General features: G+C 35.1%; 1 pseudogene; it reads right to left on the bottom strand.

Moving 5' to 3' along the window:
* Nucleotides 1-7194: 7194 nt before the first annotated feature.
* LOC105749850 overlaps nucleotides 7195-18596 on the bottom strand; it is a 47337-nt pseudogene continuing 35935 nt past the window's right edge.

The raw sequence follows: 18596 nt of genomic DNA, 5'->3' as shown, positions 1-18596 counted from the left end.
CCTTGAGGGAGGAGTTCTCGCTGGGCTCTGAAGCCAAGTCAACTAGGGCTTTATTGTTCAAATAAACAAAAGGAGACTATCTCTGCATTGCTGGGGTTCTCCTTCCTTCATTCACTTTTCTCTTCTATAAAATGCAGGAGTTAGACTAAATAATCTCAAAGGATCCTTCCAAACTTACTTTGGTAAATCATTTGCTTGCTTTAGAGAAGGCTTCTTCTTCACGTTTGTGAAAGATGTATAATCAGCTGTTCTGTTCCCAAATAGATGCTGTAATAGATGCTGTAATAGAGCTCATATTTTAATGGGAGCTCACATTCTAATCACATGAGAACCCAGAGATATAATCTATGGATTCCCATCCAAGTCAGATAGAAAAGTCCTTAGATTGCAATAGTGAAGTATATGGTAACATCATCAATGTCCTTTTCATTGCTTAATTCATATCAATTTCTGAATCAATTCAGAATAGATAATAATTTTAAGGAACATTTTCTGACAGTTGACAATGAAAGTTTGTAAAGACTATTATCAGAGGTAAGTGAATAATTTCGTGTGTATGTAAAAAAAAATAGTGCTTTCTTTTTAGACTTCAAGCTTGTCAAGAGATATTTTATTCATGTATATGGTGGTATAGCGGATAGACTGTTGGATTTGGATCAGGAAGACCTGTGTTCAAATCCAGTCTCAGACACTTTCTAGCCATGTGACGTCAGAAAATCTTTCAGCTTAGTTTCCTTATTCATAAAAATGAGGACTAAAAAATACTTCCCTCATAAGGTCATCATGAGAACCAAACTAGGTAACACACACATATCTAAAGTACTTTGCAAACTTTCAAGCACTTTATGTTAGCTATTATAAGTATATGTACACATAATACTATCTCCTTCCTCAGGCAAGGTCTTTAAACATTTTATAGTTTTCAGAAATAAAGACAAAATTCTACAGTCAAGATTAAACAAAAGTTCAGAATTGGATAACACTCAGATTTGTCAAATTCAATGATATACAGCATTCAATTCCTCTGTAATCACTGCCAGTAAGCATTCTCTTTTACTCATGATTAAAGATGAATGAATGAATGAAAATCATTTATTTTTTTTCTTTTTTAAAAAAAATTATTATAGCTTTTTATTTACAAGATATATGCATGGGTAATTTTTTCAGCATTGACAGTTGCAAATTATTTATTTATTTAATAGCCTTTTATTTACAGGATATATGCATGGGTAACTTTACAGCATTAACAATTGCCAAACCTCTTGTTCCAATTTTTCACCTCTTACCCCCCACCCCCTCCCCTAGATGGCAGGATGACCAGTAGATGTTAAATACATTAAAATATAAATTAGATACACAATAAGTATACCTGACCAAAACATTATTTTGCTGTACAAAAAGAATCAGATTCTGAAATATTGTACAATTAGCTTGTGAAAGAAATCAAAAATGCAGGTGGGCATAAATATAGGGATTGGGAATTCAATGTAATGGTTTTTAGTTATCTCCCAAAGTTCTTTCTCTGGGCATAGCTGGTTGAGTTCATTACTGCTCCATTGGAAATGATTTGGTTGATCTCCTTGCTGAGGATGGCCAGGTCCATCAGAACTGGTCATCATATAGTATTGTTGTTGAAGTATATAATGATCTCCTGGTCCTACTCATTTCACTCAGCATCAGTTCGTGTAAGTCACTCCAGGTCTTTCTGAAATCATCCTGTTGGTCATTTCTTACAGAACAGTAATATTCCATAATATTCATATACCACAATTTATTCAGCCATTCTCCAACTGATGGACATCCACTCAGTTTCCAGTTTCTAGCCACTACAAAGAGGGCTGCCACAAACATTCGTGCACATACAGGTCCCTTTCCCTTCTTTATAATCTCTTTGGGATATAAGCCCAGTAGTAACACTGCTGAATCAAAGGGTATGCACAATTTAATAACTTTTTGATGAAAATCATTTATTAAAATTCATTGTATACAAAGCACCGAGTTAGGACTAGGGACACAAATAGAAAATTAAGACAGTTCTACCTTTCAAGGAGCTCATATTTTAATGAGAACTCACATTCTAATCACATGAGAACCCAGAGATATAATCTATGGATTCCCATCCAAGTCAGATAGAAAAGTCCTTAGATTGCAATAGTGAAGTATATGGTAACATCATCAATGTCCTTTTCATTGCTTAATTCATATCAATTTGTGATACTGAACGATTTAACATTGTCAAAGACTTTTTAGAAACAATTGTTTTTTGTTGTTGTAGCTTCAGTAGCTATGGCTGTAGCACCCACAGAAGCAGTTGCCATTTGTCCAGGAGAGAGGGAGGGAGAAGGGATTCTTGGAATGATGGAGTTGAGTCTGCTGAAAACAATACTGGTAGTATGAACATGTTGCCATTCCTAGGGTTCTTGGACTAAAATACTCAAAAGTAGCAGATGATCAGTTGGTGAACATAAGAGATATCTATTAATTGAATTAATAAAAAAATTTTCCTTCACATAAATTATAATTACTTCAAGGAGGAATCCTTCCTTGATTGATCATACCACTTTCTTTAGAAATTAGTTGGGTTTTAATAAAAAATATTATTAAAAGATTTCAGTCTAGAACATCTTTTCAGAATGAATACAAAGGAAAAAAACCTGGTAAAACTTTCACTTATGTTCCTAATATATAGCCTAAAGATGGGAAGTGAAGAGAATAGTGAGTTCGGTTTCCATGTGTTTAGAACTTCTACACATAAATAGAACAGATTCCCTACCAACTGAAATAATATTCCAAGTAAAGACTACTTTATGGAGTAGGCTTCTCTGTTTGTAGCCTCTCCCTAATCCCACAATATCACACAAACTATTCCAATAAAAATCTTTTTAAACATTAAAACATTTTTAAACATCATTCAAAAAATTTCAGTGACAGTCCACTGACAAAGTTTCAAATCCTTAGCCTCGTTTTCAAGGCTCATTATAATCTAACCTCTATCTCTACAATCTTAATGGTTTAATACTAACTCTATGGGTCAATTCATTTTTTATCCCTTAACAGGTTGTCTCTTCCTATGTTTGTTCAATCAGATGGTTGAATGGACTTGAATTTCTAAAATACCTTCCTACATTTTTTTCCCCAAGTCCTATCCTTTCTTCAAGGCCCGGGTCAAATAAATACTGCTTCTGTTTTGAAGATTCAATCCTTCACCTTTTGGAGATCAGTGTTTGTCTTCTCTTCCAGATTTCTGAAGCATTATTTGTACCACTCTGACGTTTATGCTGTTTAACATTACTTACTATTTTCTGTATTATATGTTAGAGGGAATTTTCAGATTTCCAGAAATCAATTTGAGCTTTCTGATCAGTTCAATGAATATTCAGGGCAAGAGTCTTTGTTTAGGAATCAAAAAGCTATCTCCCTAAAAAGAAAATATTGACTTAAAAAAAATAAGACAAAAAAAAAGATTTAAAAAATGAAAAAATAATACAGAGACTTCTAGTTACTAGAGATCATGGTCTGGTGGGATTTAAGGGAACAAAGTCTTAATGGAAAACTTGCATATCTTCTCATGGTCTACAAAAATCAATTGAGAGATTAACTTTGGGTTTTTTTTTGTTTTTTTACTAGTCTTTTGGTCTTTTGGTCTCTTCCCTGTAAGAAGACAGAGCTCTTCACAGCAGATCAGGCTTGGTGTGGAGAGGAAGCATGCCATTTTATCTACTAACCTCCCCTCTGGAGGGGCTGTCTAGAGTAGGAGTACCTGGGAACTACTTGTGCTTGTCTACAACTTTCTGAACACAAGTTGTAGAACAGCAACCTGATAATTTTCACAGCCCAAGAGAAAGCAGCCCCTAAGATGATTAAGTTCCTCAGGAATACATAAGGTTGATTAGACCTTTCAGCTCAAGGAGAGAGTTGGACAATGCTCATGGACCCCAATGACCTAAATCAATTTGCTTAAGGTGAAATTAAGATATTCCAAGTAGCAAAAACCTGGGATCTTGCTTCCTATCCAGAGAAATGAGCCTTTTTCAATTAATTCTTGGTTACTTCAAGGGAAGTTCAACTTCAAGAGTTCCCAAATTCAAAACAAACGGGGTCTTCCAGAGATAATTTTCCCTGATAACATTACCTTTGGGAAAAATAAAAGCCCACATGAACACTGAGATTAGAAATGGAGCCAGTATAAGAGACCAGTGATTTGAAGAAACTACGGATCTGTACTTTGCCACTTCACATTTATAGTGACTCAGGTAATACTCAGCAGAGAAAAAGGATTACTTATGCAGCATCTCCCAAATGACATCATCTTTTATGAGATGCCTCTGGATATGTGATTTGTATATTTTCTATATTTGTTTCTGGGCTGTACTTTCTGTGGGGGTGAAATATAATCTATTTATTACATTGATTTTGTAGATAGAACCTGGGGATCTCCATATTTAGAGAAAACTACATAAAAATTACACCTTTAAAAAAACTTTTCTAAAGTAACTCCAGATAGAAGCAATAAGCCCCCAATAGAAAATTATTCTTCTGGATCAGCCCCCAGGAATTACACCTATATGCCTACCTTCCCCCCCTTATAAATGAACTCGAGGATTTAGGGAACATGGGTTATGGCTTATATCTTAAGTACTCATTTTGAATCTGAAGAGTTGAATTCCAGTTAATTTTAAATATTCAACTTCACTTTAAAGAATCCACATATATTGAGCACTCATCTAACTTTTTAGATCATTTTAGCTTACTTTGCCCTCTCATGGGATGAGTGAGGACAACCCATCTGGATCTACATTTTAGATTGTCTTATGAACTCCAGGGAGCTGTTGGATAAATTTTTGTCTGGAATCTCCAATTACCATATGTGTGGCAGGAATCCATCAGAGAAATTGATTTTTCCAACTGAGGGTAAAAGGTCAACTTTCAGTCAATCTCAGTTTACAAAACTCTTTTATGGAGAGTCCTATACATTTTGGGAGCTCATCATATTTTATTTGGGGTTTGGGGTTTTTTTGAGTTAGATTATTTGTCTTAGAAACATATGTGTCACAGAAAACTTGGATTGATCTCTTAGAATAGCAATTAGAAAACTTAAGGGAAATTCACTAATTACATAGATACATCTCTGAGGTTCACCTGAGGTTCATTTGAGAAGAGTAGCTTAGCCTTTTCTTATATTTTCCTCATTTTTCCTTATTCCCTATTATTAATTATTTGTTTTAATTTCATTAATTTTATTTTCTAATTGGTTTGGATCAGGACCCCATCACCACCAAGGGGAAGTATTAGCTCCTTTATATATTTTTGTTAATTGAATGCATTTAAGTGCTGTTATAATTTCTAAACTGAATAGCAATGGATTTGGGCTTTTCCAAAAGATTATTAATATGGAGAGAGTGTAAGAACTTTGTTTGATGACATGCTTAGGTTAATAACCGCAGTTCTCAAAGTGAATTGGAGATCTTTTGGTGGAGTCTGTGAGATCAAAACTATTTTTATATAATAATAATTAGATTTTAATTTTTAAAACATTAAATATAAATCAGTATTCTCAAATTCAAATAGAAAAGGGGCCACTAAACTGTACATAAGGATCCCAGTTAGCAGCGTTTATTTAGAAAACAAATTAACATTATCTATGTTCTATTATATTTTAACTATTTTGTTAAACATTTCCTAATTATATTTTAATCTTGTTCTGATTGCATTGAAGAACATTGAGGCCTGTAATATAGCCAGCTGGCTAGATGTTTGATACCTCTGTTATAGATAATAACCCATATAAAAAAAGCTCCTTGGGGTCTTCGATAATTTTTAAGATTATAAACGGGGCCTTTGAACAAAACGTTTGGAACTGTTAAAACTGTTTTAGGGAAAACAAGATGACAAGTCTTGGAATTTCCCACAAGCCCCAGAGAACCATTCAGAGTAAGGATATGGACCAGTCAACGTATACAAAAGGCACATCAATTTTGTTGACTGAGATGCAAAATATTTAACTGGAGAAAAAAAGCAGAAGGGTAGCTGATCCATAGAATCCCTGAACCATTTAAATGTCCTGATAAATTTGAAGAGTTTACAGGACACCTCTCGCTACAATCTATAAAAGTAAGCTGACAGCCCCTTTTGGTTATTTACCTTTTTTATCTGAATCAGAAGACAGACCAATGTACGTGATTTGTTAGACAAGAGGAAGATAGCATGTATGTGGATTGCTACAGTTTTTTTTTCCACTCAAGAATCAGTAATACTTGCAGTAGAGTGGAAATAATACTTGATGTGGATTCAGAGGGTTTGGGTTTGAATATTGGCTCTGCTACTTATAACACATAACCTCAGATGGGGGAAGCAAAGTGGCCCAGTGAATAGAATGCTGGGCTTGCTGTTTGCCTCAGTAAAATGAGCTGGAGAAAGGAATGGCAAGCCATTCCAATATCTTTGTCAAGAAAATTACAAAATGGGAATCACAAAGAATTGAACATGACTGAAAACGGCTGAGCAACAACCACCTAGAGAAGTTATTATCAGAACAAAGTCTCTTAATCTATAAAAGTTAGACTAAATTCACTAATGACTCTTCCAAAATGAAATTATTTAATCTATGATCTTGGGCAAGTCACTTAACCCCAATTGCCTCAGCAAAAAAACAAAACAAAACAAAAAATGTCTATTATAAACAAGATACTGTACTGGGAACTGAATAGACAATGACAATGAAATATTCCTTGCTCCCAAGGGATTTACTGAGGAGAAGGAGACAAGCATTGATTAGGAGACTAACTCCTGTGCTAAGCCATTTACAAGTATTATTCCATCTATACTCAACAACCTTGCAAGTTAGGTGTTATTATTATCCCTATTTTACATATGAGGAAACTGAGGCAGACTGAGGTTAAATGACTTGTCCAGGTCACACAGTTAGTAAATGCTTGAAACTAGTTTTGAATGTTCTTAATTCTAGGTCCAGGGCTCTATCCCTGGTGAAAAACAATTGACCCAGTGAAACCCAGGATGGTAAGGTAAAGACCTTGGATGCCATTGGAGAGAAAAAGCTTATAATTTTTTTGTCTGCATATGTATTAAAGAGAAAATAGAGCATATAAAAATGTTTTCTCAGCTTATACAAAAGCCTTGTCAGTGGGAATGAAAATGCCAACCCACTCAAGTACACACACAAATTAAAACCCCTAGCTAGATGGGCTTAATCTTGTAATGCAAACCAATAAGACTGATGACTAAACATTTCATATTCTGGACCAGTTAACAAAATATCTGCAAACTTTCTGGATCCTTGACTAGTTCATGTCAATAAGGGAATGAATTTAGGATATGGAAAAGGAAATGTATTTCTCTCTAATCATAATTTCAAGCTACTGCTGGCCCATTCTGTCAGGTGGAGCCTTCTTTTGTAATCTTACTGTTGTCAATGGGTTTTTTCAGTTCTTCCATCACACTCTTATATGGATAGAAATCTTTTTTCTGATCATGACATCATTTTTGTAATTGCTTATTTAGAGGAAGACTTACTAAGAAGAGTCTATAAAGAAAGTGAAACTAAGACCTAATAATTGAAGATATCAGTCCAGGGAAAGTAAGTGGTCAATAGTTTTCTTTTCTGTCAATATGAATTAATTTTTTAGTCAATAGTTTTCTGTCAATATGAATTAATTTTTTAGTATAACAGAGGTTATACTGAATCTGGTCAACCTCTCACATATAGGTTACCCAATTTTATACTTCCATTTGACTCCCTGGTATATACTTAATAAAATCATCCTGAGCTCCTGGTAATTTGTTTCACACCAATAGACATAATATCTCAATTAATTAGCTCAAGTCCTCATTCTATGCATTAAATATTAATTATTTAAATGAAATAGAATAGATAAAACTTACTTATCTATTATTAAATATTAAAATTCTAAAATGTGCACAATGAGTGAAAGAAAAAGTATAAAGACATATGTAATTATTTACAATATTCTGGCCAGTATTAGAGCCCACATCACTTTAAATACTTAATATTACAATAATTGACAATTTTATTCATCTGGTAACTCACTCCTACTCAATTTATTTTACTCCTAGTACTGATTAAAATCTCTTTTCTTAATATTTCTCTTCAAAATTCATTCCTTTTTTCTTTTGTCTTATTTTTAGTAATTACAGAAAATATTTTTTCCAAAATACAATTTACTTGCTAGCTCTTTATCAATCTTGACCTCTCTGCAGCTCTTCTCCCTGATTTTCTTTTCCAAGTTTTGTGACACTTCTATCTCCTACTCTGTCTCCTACCTGCCTAATCATTCCTTTTCATTCTCCTTGCTGGATCATACTGGTTGGTCCCACTAACCTCTAGTGTCCCCTCATGCTCTGTCTTGATTTTCTCCTTTCCATCTATATTAAAGTTTCTTCCACCTTTTCCACTCCTTTTTGCAATCCCTTTTCACCTAGAAATTTTTATGTGACTCCCAGGTATATAAAGGTATGTAAAATAGGGATATAAATCAAACATTTAGTGATAACAAATCATAATTTTCAGCACCCAAATTAGGTAAGACTTAGCAAATGGGATCACAAACCACATTTTAAGAAGTTAGGTTCTATTCTATTTCATTTGATAATCTCATCAGCTCTCATGGATTCAATTATCTCTAGGCTGATGATTCTCAGGTTAAGTAACTTGCCCAGGGTCACACAGCTAGTGTCTGAGGTCAGATTCATGCCATAACAGTGAAACTTCCTGACTTCAGGCCCATCTCTATCTCTTGCACTATCCAGCTGCTCTCTTGCACTGTAAAAAATGTCAATTTACACAGCTTTTCCTTGGACCTTGATGGCAAAAACAATTCTTTCCCTTTATTTGCATAGGGACTTTCAAGTACAAACCTAACAAGGGTAAAGTTGTTTTATGTTTATCAGGAATCCAAATGGGAAGGATTCCTGTCTCTTAGCATGTAGGTTCCCAGTTCTCTTTAATATGCAACTTTTCTTTTTTTAAATTTTATTTTTGATAAAGCTGCCATTCTTTTCTTGGATTCAATACAACAAATTTTGGCTGAAGCGACTAGCAACTTAATTAGCAACTAATGTACCAACTTGTAGTAAACATCAACATTTGTCTGTGTCATAAGGGAAAAAAGACACCCACATCAAGAAAATGGCAGCTACATTATAATATAAAACCCACACGAAAATAAATTCCTAAAGCTGCTAGATACTAACCAAGACCTGCAAAAATCACTGATTATTACTGATAATATTATTGTTACATCATTTCACTTGTGCCCCACTCTTTATGACCTCATTGGAGGTTTTCTTGGAAGATACTGGAGTAATTTATCATTTCCTTCTCTAGATAATTTTTATAGATGAGGAACTGAGGCAAACAGAGCAAATCGACTTACCCAGGATCACTGCTACTATTATAATTAGAATCACAAAGTTCAGCTTCACAAGAAGGAGACCCACCCAGGAACTATACAGAGTGATGAGCAAAAAGAACATAGTCAATAAATAGTACATATTGAGTGTATACTATAAGTAAATCACTACATTAAAAACCAAGACAGACATATATAAAACATGTCCCCTGTTCTTGAATATTTCTACTTAGGGGGCTTTGGAAAGGGAACAAGTATTAAAATTATGTGTCAAATAAATATAACAGTTGTAAGAAGAGATCAAAAAATGCCTTAGGATAGTTGGAGTTTCACGAGGGAGGGGAAGGGAGAGAGGAAAAGTAGTTTATATTGATCTTGCCAGGTGGTTAATAGTTATATGGGAAAAGAAGAGATAGACTTCCAAGAACTCTTCACCTTTGGGGAGAGAGAGAGAGAGAGAGAGAGAGAGAGAGAGAGAGAAAAGAGAGAGAGTTTGTGTATGTGTCTTAGCTCTCTTTAGCCATCTAAAGCCTACATATCTCTTCTCAAAGAAATGTTTTTAAATTATAAAATAAAATACAGAGGACTATGACATAAACAGGGCAGATATGTGGCACAATGTATAGAGTTTAAGGTCGAGGGTCAGGAAGACCTGAACTTATATCTTACCTCAGACACTAGCTGTGTGACCCTGGGCAAGACATTTAATCCTGTTTGCCTCAGTTTCCTCATCTGTAAAAAGAGCTGGAGAAGGAAATGGAAAATCACTCCAGTATCTTTGCCAAGAAAACTCTAAATGGGGTCACAAAGAATTAGACATGATAGAACAACAATAAAAAATCAAACCAATTTTATTGAAATGCAATTGTTCTGAACAGAGTTTGACAGAATGAAAGCCCTCTCCAGCTCAAGATAGACTGAAAAAACTTCTAAAAGGTCAGTCTGACTAGATGAAAAGGGTGTTGAGCTCAGCTCAGACTCTAGGAAAGCCTTATAAGAGGGTCTTAATCACAGCAAAGCAGCAACTAAGTCCCTCAGTTCTGGCTCAGTAGAGGAGCAAGTCAGAAGGGAAACCTTCAGTCCCAGCTCAGAAGGCAAACTGGGAAACCGGGTTGTTTCCTGAACACAACAGACAAAGCTACTCCCTATAAACACAAGGGGCCCCTGTGCTCAAGGCCAAAGCTCAGAGCTGCAAAGGAAGCTTGAGATAGAGTCCCTTTTACCCAGGAGCAGAGGTCCACTTTAAAAGTAAAAAAAGAGGAAATACCAAAAGAAAATGTAAAAAATATCAGTAAGAAACAGAAAAGAGCCTTGACATAGAAAGCTACTATGTGACAGGACAGACCAAAACATAAACTTAACCCAGGACAGAATGTCCACAGAGGAAATCTCCAAAAGTGAGATAAATTGGTCTCAAACTCAAAGAGGCTTCTTAGAAATGCTCATAAAAAGACTAAAGAAGGCAAATAAAGGAGGCAGAAGAAAAAATGAAAAAACTGATGAGAGGTATGTATGTGAGAATCAATAGTTTGGAAAGGGAAGGAAAAAATTGTCTGACGAAAACAATTCCTTAAACAGTAGAATAAACCAAAAAGAAAAAGATACAAAAGCTAACTTAAGAAAATCACACATTAAAAATCAGAACAGGGCAAATGAAAGATAATAACTTTGTGAGGGAGCAAGAATCAGTCAAACAAACTAAAGAGAATGAAAAAAATGGAAAAAATGTGAAATACCTCATCAATAAAACAACAGATCTACAAAATAGATGCGGAAGAGATAATTTAAAAACTATTGGTCTACCTGAAGGCCATGACCAAAACAAGAGCCTGGATATCATTGTATAAGAGGTCATTAAGGAAAACTGACCCTATATTCTAGAAACAGAGGAGGAAATACGCATTGAAAGAATCCATAGATCACATGTAGAAAAACCCCAAGAAACACTGTTGTAACACTCCAAAATTCTAATCTCTAGATAAAAATATTGCAAGCTGCCAGACAATAACAATTCAAATATTAGGAAGCAACAGTCAGGATTATGCAGGATCTGGCAGTTTCTGTTATAAAGAATCAGAGGGCCTGGGGTTACGACCAAGAATTAACTACCCAGTGAAATTTAGTATCATCTTCCAGGGGAGGAGATGGAGCTTTAATGAAGTAAGAGACTTTCAATCATTTCTATTAAAAAAAAACCCAGAACTAGGCAGAAAATTTAATCTACAAACACAGGGCTCAAGAGAACTACAGAAAAGTAAAACAGGGAGTAAATGTGCATTTAAAGATTAAACTGTTTATATACCTAGGTGGGAAAATAATATCTGTAATTCTTGAGAACTGAATCTATCATTGTGGCAGACAGGGACTGAGGATGTGGATGTGAAAGGTCCCTGATGTGATGACATTAAAGAAAAAGATGTTAAGGGGTGGAAAATGTCTGTATTGGTAAAAGAGGAAAGGGAAGGTATAATGGGACAATCAGTTCACACTGAGAGGCTGAAAAGACCTATTACAATCCAGCGGAAAAAGGGAGAGGGATGAGCATTGTTCGAAGCTTGATCTCATCAGTTTTGGCTCTAAGAGGGAATAACTTAATTGAATTGCTTATAGTTAGGTATAGACATTTATCTAACCCTATAAAGAAGTACGAGGAAAAGAAAAGGAGGGACAGGATAGAAGGGAGGACAGAAACATTAGGGGAAAAAAATAAGAGAAGGAGGGAAGGTATGATAGAAGATAATGTAGTGACACCACTAAGAGAAAGGGGTAGAGGTGATAAAGAGATAAGGTAGTGGTAGGGTGGGTAAAAAGACACAATTAAGTTCAGGTTGGAAAGAGAGAACAAAAGTATATACAGGGGAGAAAATAGGATGGAAGAAAATACAGAGCTGGTAATCATAACTGCTAATGTGAATGGCATGAACTCTGCCATAAAATGGAATCAAATAGTAGAGTGGATTAAAAAACAGAATCCAAAAAAAAGGAAGAAATGAAAGATATTTTTAAAAGTTCTTAGAATGCATCTTGTTCTAAGTGAGTAAAATCTTATTGATCAAAGAAATGCAAATTAAGACAACTCAGAGGTACCACTACATGCCTCTGAGATTGGCTAAAATGACAGGAAATTATAATGACAAATGTTGGAGGGGATGTGGGAAAATTGGGACACTGATACAATGTTGGTGGAACTGTGAATGGTTCCAACCATTCTGGAGAGCAATTTGGAAGTATACTCAAAGGGTTATCAAATTGTGCATACTCTTTGACCCAGTAGTGTTTTTATTGGGCCTATATCCGAAAGAGATCATAAAGGAGGGAAAGGGACCCACATGTGTAAAATGTTTGTGGCAACTCTTTTTGGAGTGGCTAGAAACTGGAAACAGAGTGGATGTCCTTCAGCTAGGGAATGGCTGAATAAGTTATGATAGATGAATGTTATAGCATATTATTTACTCTGATGGACTCTGAATATCAAAAGATACTAAGATACTAACCTAGAAAGCCTTCAAATACAGGTCTTGCAATAGATTATTACATGTCACTCAAGTACCAACAAAATTAAATTCTTTGAGTCTCATCACATGGCTGACCAAAGAATGATGACATTTTCAATCACATTAACTCTTTAAAAAACCATTCACTAAAGAAGAGTTGCAATGTGCTTTGGCGAAGGAAATACCCATGCCTACAAACCTAGCAAAACCTTCTTGAAAATTAATTCAATACTTTAAATAATCAGGCTGGAATGTTCAGGACATTTTGGAAAGGTCAAACATTGAACCTATGTTCACTCCCACCTCCCACTCCTTTATCACCACCCTTCCTCATATCCACAACTTCCTTGAAACACCAGGCAGTAGGATGAAGGCAAGATAATTGTATAAATATGTATATATATATATATATATATATATATATATATATATATATATATTGAATTTAACATATATTTTAACATTTTTAAACATATATTGGATTACTTGCCATCTAGGGGAGAGGGTAAGGGAAGGAGGTAGAAATTTGGAACACAAGGTTTTTTAAGGGTCAATGTTGAAAAATTATCCATGCTTATGTTTAGAATTGTTTAGGTGGTACAGAGCTGAAGTGCAATATAGAAACCTTATTCAGTTGGAACCACAGAATAATTTATGTTTCAGAAAGATTATAACTAGGATTATAAATTAAGTTACTTAAATCTTATTTTAAGTCTTTTCATCATTGCACTTTGTGGGTTTTCTGTGTCCTTTTGCATTTCTTTTGTGTTCCAGACATGTTGCTTAATATACATTGGATAAGTTTTCTATTTCTCTCTTTTGGGGAGATTTAGATATGACTCAGCAATTAAACTTGAAACAAGTTTTCCCCATGGCTTTGAAGTGAAGGTTTAAAATGCCAAAGTACATGAGAAAAGGGAACCTAACTGATGGAGTATGGTAGTACAGAAGTGCTGAATTCTCAAAACATATTGAGGTTCTATTACCCTCCCCATACTAGCTATCAAAGGCTAGGAAGCTAGGGTAGAACCCTCAAAATTAATTAGGGTTTGGGCCTATAGACTTAGACCATCTCCAAATCAAGCAAAAATTATATTATTATTTTACCATTGATTGGTGGGCTAAAGTCTCAGAAGGAAGGCTGAGTTCTTTAATAGAACTTGCTATTTATTAATAAGGGAGAAAACATCATAACAAGGAGAAAGATTCATAGGCAAAGTTCCTGATGAACTCACTGTTAAGAAGTGGGAAGTTCCTAAAAGGAGTTAGCTATTATGCCACTTAAAAAGCAGGTTAACCATAAAAGGAGTTAGCAGGGGATTATGCCATTGACTAATGGGGGCTAATTTCCCCCAAAGAGGTTATTAGAAGAGTGGAATACAAGTAGATTCTTTTATAGGAGAAAAATAACCTCAGGGGTTGATGTCTATAGCTTGACCTTCTGATTGGATACAGTAACTGTAGGGGTCATGATAATCTTTGTCAATGAAAGGAATCAGCACTAGTACAATTTAAAGCTGGGAGGGACCTCCAAACAAGTCCAAATTTCTCATTTTATATAAGAGATCTAGTAACAGTGTGTGACTTGAGTCATACAACTGGTAAGTAGAAGAGTTGGTGGTTGAACCCAAGCCTTCTGAATTTGGATTCATCATTCTCTCTCATTGCTTGGTGAAAATTATATTTTTCATATTCCTTTGTCTTTGTGTCAAAGGTCAAAAGGCTCTTTTCAGGTCCATGAAAGAAGTGGGTCTTATCTGGGTACTTAAATGATAAGTAGAATTTATATAAGGAAAGAAGAGAACAATTTTAAAAAATAAAAATAAATCCTTCCTGCTTTTTGTTTGTTTGTTTTTTAATTTTGGCATTTAATTAGATATATTCACTCTGGTAGGGTTAGGTGGCATAGTAAATAGAGTGCTGGGCCTAGAGTCTGGATGATTCATCTTCATGAGTTCAAATCTGGACCCAGACACTTATTAGCTGTGTGATCCTGGGCAAGCCAGCTATTTCCTCATAGGTATAATGAATCAAAACAATAAAAAACAAAAACAGACCAAAAACCCTACCAATGTGGTATCTTTATCAAGAAAACCCCAAATGGATTCATGAAAAGTTGAATACAACCAAATAACAAAAATTTATTTTGGTAATTCATTGAATATTACCTTCTCTTATCCTCCAATTGTAATGTATTTAAGACTTGTGTCCTCCCACTTCTCCCCTTTTATCTTCCCTCTTCCTTTTCTCTCATCTTGGGAGTGGGTCTCAATTTATGAAATTCTCCCTCTTTTTTTATTTTCATAGCACCTATAACAGCGTGTCAGGCAGAGTCATGGGCTGGGAATTTTTGAACCTGAGATAAACAACATAAAAGGTTCCATCAGGTTGTCAGAGGAGAGACCCCCTACACTGATCCATAAATGGAAAGAGGAATATCAGTTAGAAGGCCCTTCCTGGTTAAGTTTTCTACTCCTATCATTACCCCAGGAAGTAGGTTATTTGGTAACTGTTTATTTTAACTATGATCAGTAACTAGATGCTTAGATCCATGAAACTTATTACTTGAAGGATAGTGGGGCCAGTAGTGATTATTTCACTAAACAAGAGAGACTGAAAGAACTAAATGAGGACATTTTGTTGTTGGAAAAAACTGGGAATTTTAAAATTTGGTTCAATTTTATAGAAGAAACTGAGACCCCCAAAAGGAGAAATTCATAGAGGAAGTTTATTCAATTTTTACTGAAAATGAAACTGAATTTAGGGAGAGTCAAATACAGCTAAATCTCCCAAAGTTACAGAGCTGACACCACCTAGCTCAGTCCCTTCATTTTTCAGAGGAAACAGAGTTGGTCTCAGAGTAGGAATACCAGTTTTCCTAATTCCCTTTCCCTAGTTCTCCTGGACATAGAATTATGCAGATGTGGCTTCCTTCAGGGACACCAGAGTTTCCAGAGTGGTAATCCTTGATCTCATCACTTGGGAAGAGCCGCTGACTGTTTCCAAGTTTACCATCCCATCCCCTGCCCCCCATCTTGTCCTAATAACAAGGAAGTTTGGGAGGTTTGGGATGGAATATCTTAGAAGAAAGAAAAAGGTTCCCAGAATGGGAGAGCAGGAAGATACAGTCTTTCAGTAGAAATTGAAGGTCTTCCTCTCTTCCTGAGTTTTATTCTGTCTGGACTTAGGCTCAGGCTTCACCATTCTACTTTGCCTTCCATACTGTGCTGAAATGTGTGAGCTGATCATGCATTTGCTCTTTCCATCCATGGACTTCCTGGAGGCCTTTTTAGGGGAGGAGAAAGGGAAGAGATTATGCATAACATATAGGGTTAGGGTAAGTGTAAAACCCTGAAGAAATGGGCCATTCTGATTATTCTGTCACTAGTTCTTTACCAGCTTTCTCTCTTAAGAAAAGTAAATGTTGTTAATGGCATTTCAAATGTCTGACCTCATAGCAAAGCCCAAGGGTCCTTGCAGGAAATCTAATACTATGTTGGACAACAAATAGGGATTCAATAAAACTGATCTCAACTGACTCTGTGGTCTGATGGATGGAACTGATCTACGCCCATCCCCTGGGTGTCTTCATATAATGCCAGTATATCTAGCCTTTGATATTTAGCACATTATGTTGCCTTAGTAACCAGGTGTCTCAGAATTCATGCTTTTAATCAGACTGTGTCAAATGATCTCTCTTCCAAAATGATTATAAATTCTTGATTTCTTTTACACTATTTATTGTTTGTACTCTGGTTATGTTGCTTTGAATTAAAGTGAGGAAATCAAGTCCAAGAGACAAAATTAATTTAAACCACAATTTTATCTTCTAGTATAAAAAAGTTTTCATTAAATTTGAGAATAATGGGGAATGGAATGGAATCACATAACAAATTTTAGATTGATAGTTTACTTCAAGGAAATATCTGCTCTGATGAGAAAGATTAAAATACAATAGTTCAAAAGATAGGCTTTGTTTTGCTTTTGTAAATTGTATTTAACTGAACAAGCAGTACTCTGGATTCAAGTTGTTTACCTAGGATGCAATGTTTTTTTTTATATATATAGTTATTTAGTCATTTCAGTTTGTACATATTTTCTTAGCATTTATGAGTAATATCATATAATTAATTTTGATGAGGAATTGTTAAGTGCCTCTTATGTTTTAGGTACTATACTAGGTGTTAGAGATGGAAAGACAAGAATGAAAACAGTCTTTATCCTCTACAAACTTACAATATATTGATGAATGAAAACTGATTTGATGAGTATAATCCAGCACCTAAGGTTATATGTATACAAAAATGAAACTGAGAATTATTTCTGTGTCATTCCAACCTTCTATCTTTTTTCTTTCTTTTCTTCTTTGCTTCCTCCTTCCTTCCTTTTTTCTTTCTTCTTTCCTTTTTTTCTTTCTTTCTTTCTTTTTTTTTTTCTATCATCCATCATCTCTCACTTATTTATTATTACCTATTAGTTTAGCTGTGGCAATTCTTAAACAGTTATCTTTTTAACTTAGTTTTAATAAATTTTGTGGCTAATAAAAAATCAATCATCTGGATCTTATGAATGAGTCTGATTGAAAGCAAGTGTCCCAGATACAAGGTAAGACTTCATAATATTTTAACATTTAAGAATATTTCATTTCTTTTACCTTAGGCTAAATTCTAAATCCAACTAATAATGCCATTACAACTTTCTCAGATGTGCTGGGGGTGGGGGGAGGCAATAGTTTTAAGAGTTTGCAGTTGAGCATTCTTCAGTGAGTAATAGAGATATCAGCCACTGAGAACACATAGATAAGAGAAAACCAAATGCTAGGTGACTTAAATATAGTACCACCTAGTAATAAACTATATATTATATTCCTAGATGTAGAATTATTAACTTGACCTATTTATCTATAGATTGTGTCGTTTTTACTGTGTTACCACCAAATGTATATTTGGCTCATCGATTATAATATATACAAAATTATTTGGGGTGGGAGATTGGGGGTGCTAACAATTGGAGAAACAAGAGAAACCTCACGTAGAAGGTGGTATTTCAGTAATCTTGAATGAGTCTAGGGATTCCAAAAGGCAAAGGTAAGCAAGGAGAAGCAGGGGATGTCATGGCCTGGATAAGGACTATTTATTTACCAGCAAGTAAGCCATCTTGGCTTCAATGTAAAGTAAATGAAGGAGAGAAATGTGGGATAAACCTAAAAAAAAATCTGCTGGGAAGCAGATTTTGAAGGGCTTTAAATACGAGACAGAAGAGTTTGTATTATTTCAGAGGCAACAGGGAGTCTGTGAAGTTTATTGAGTAGGTAGAAACGTGCTTTAGGAATATTTGGTAGATCTGTGAAGAATTGAGCAGAAGAAAGAGACTAATAGCAGAGAGACTAATTAAGAGGCTACTGCAAGGACTCTAGGCAAGAGGAGATAGAGGCCTGAACTAGGGTGGCAAGGGGAATGCAAAGAAAGAGATTTACTGAAGAGATGTATCAGATCTCAGATGAACAAAGCTTAGCAAATGTTTGGCTATAGGAAATGAAGTCAAGGGAAGAATGGAGCTGGACTCAAGATTATGTATGAACCTAGGTGACTGAAAGGAAGATGAGCCCTTGACAAAAAGAGAGAGAGAGAGAGTTAGAACGAAGTATGTATTTAGGGAGACAAATAATAAATTCTGTTTTAGACTGAAATTTGATTTGCACTTGGAGATGTCCAGT

Source organism: Sarcophilus harrisii, chromosome 3 (assembly GCF_902635505.1).
Source record: "Sarcophilus harrisii chromosome 3, mSarHar1.11, whole genome shotgun sequence".
Taxonomy (NCBI): domain Eukaryota; kingdom Metazoa; phylum Chordata; class Mammalia; order Dasyuromorphia; family Dasyuridae; genus Sarcophilus; species Sarcophilus harrisii.
Note: the sequence above shows the minus strand (reverse complement) of the source record. Positions and strands in the feature narration are given on the sequence as shown.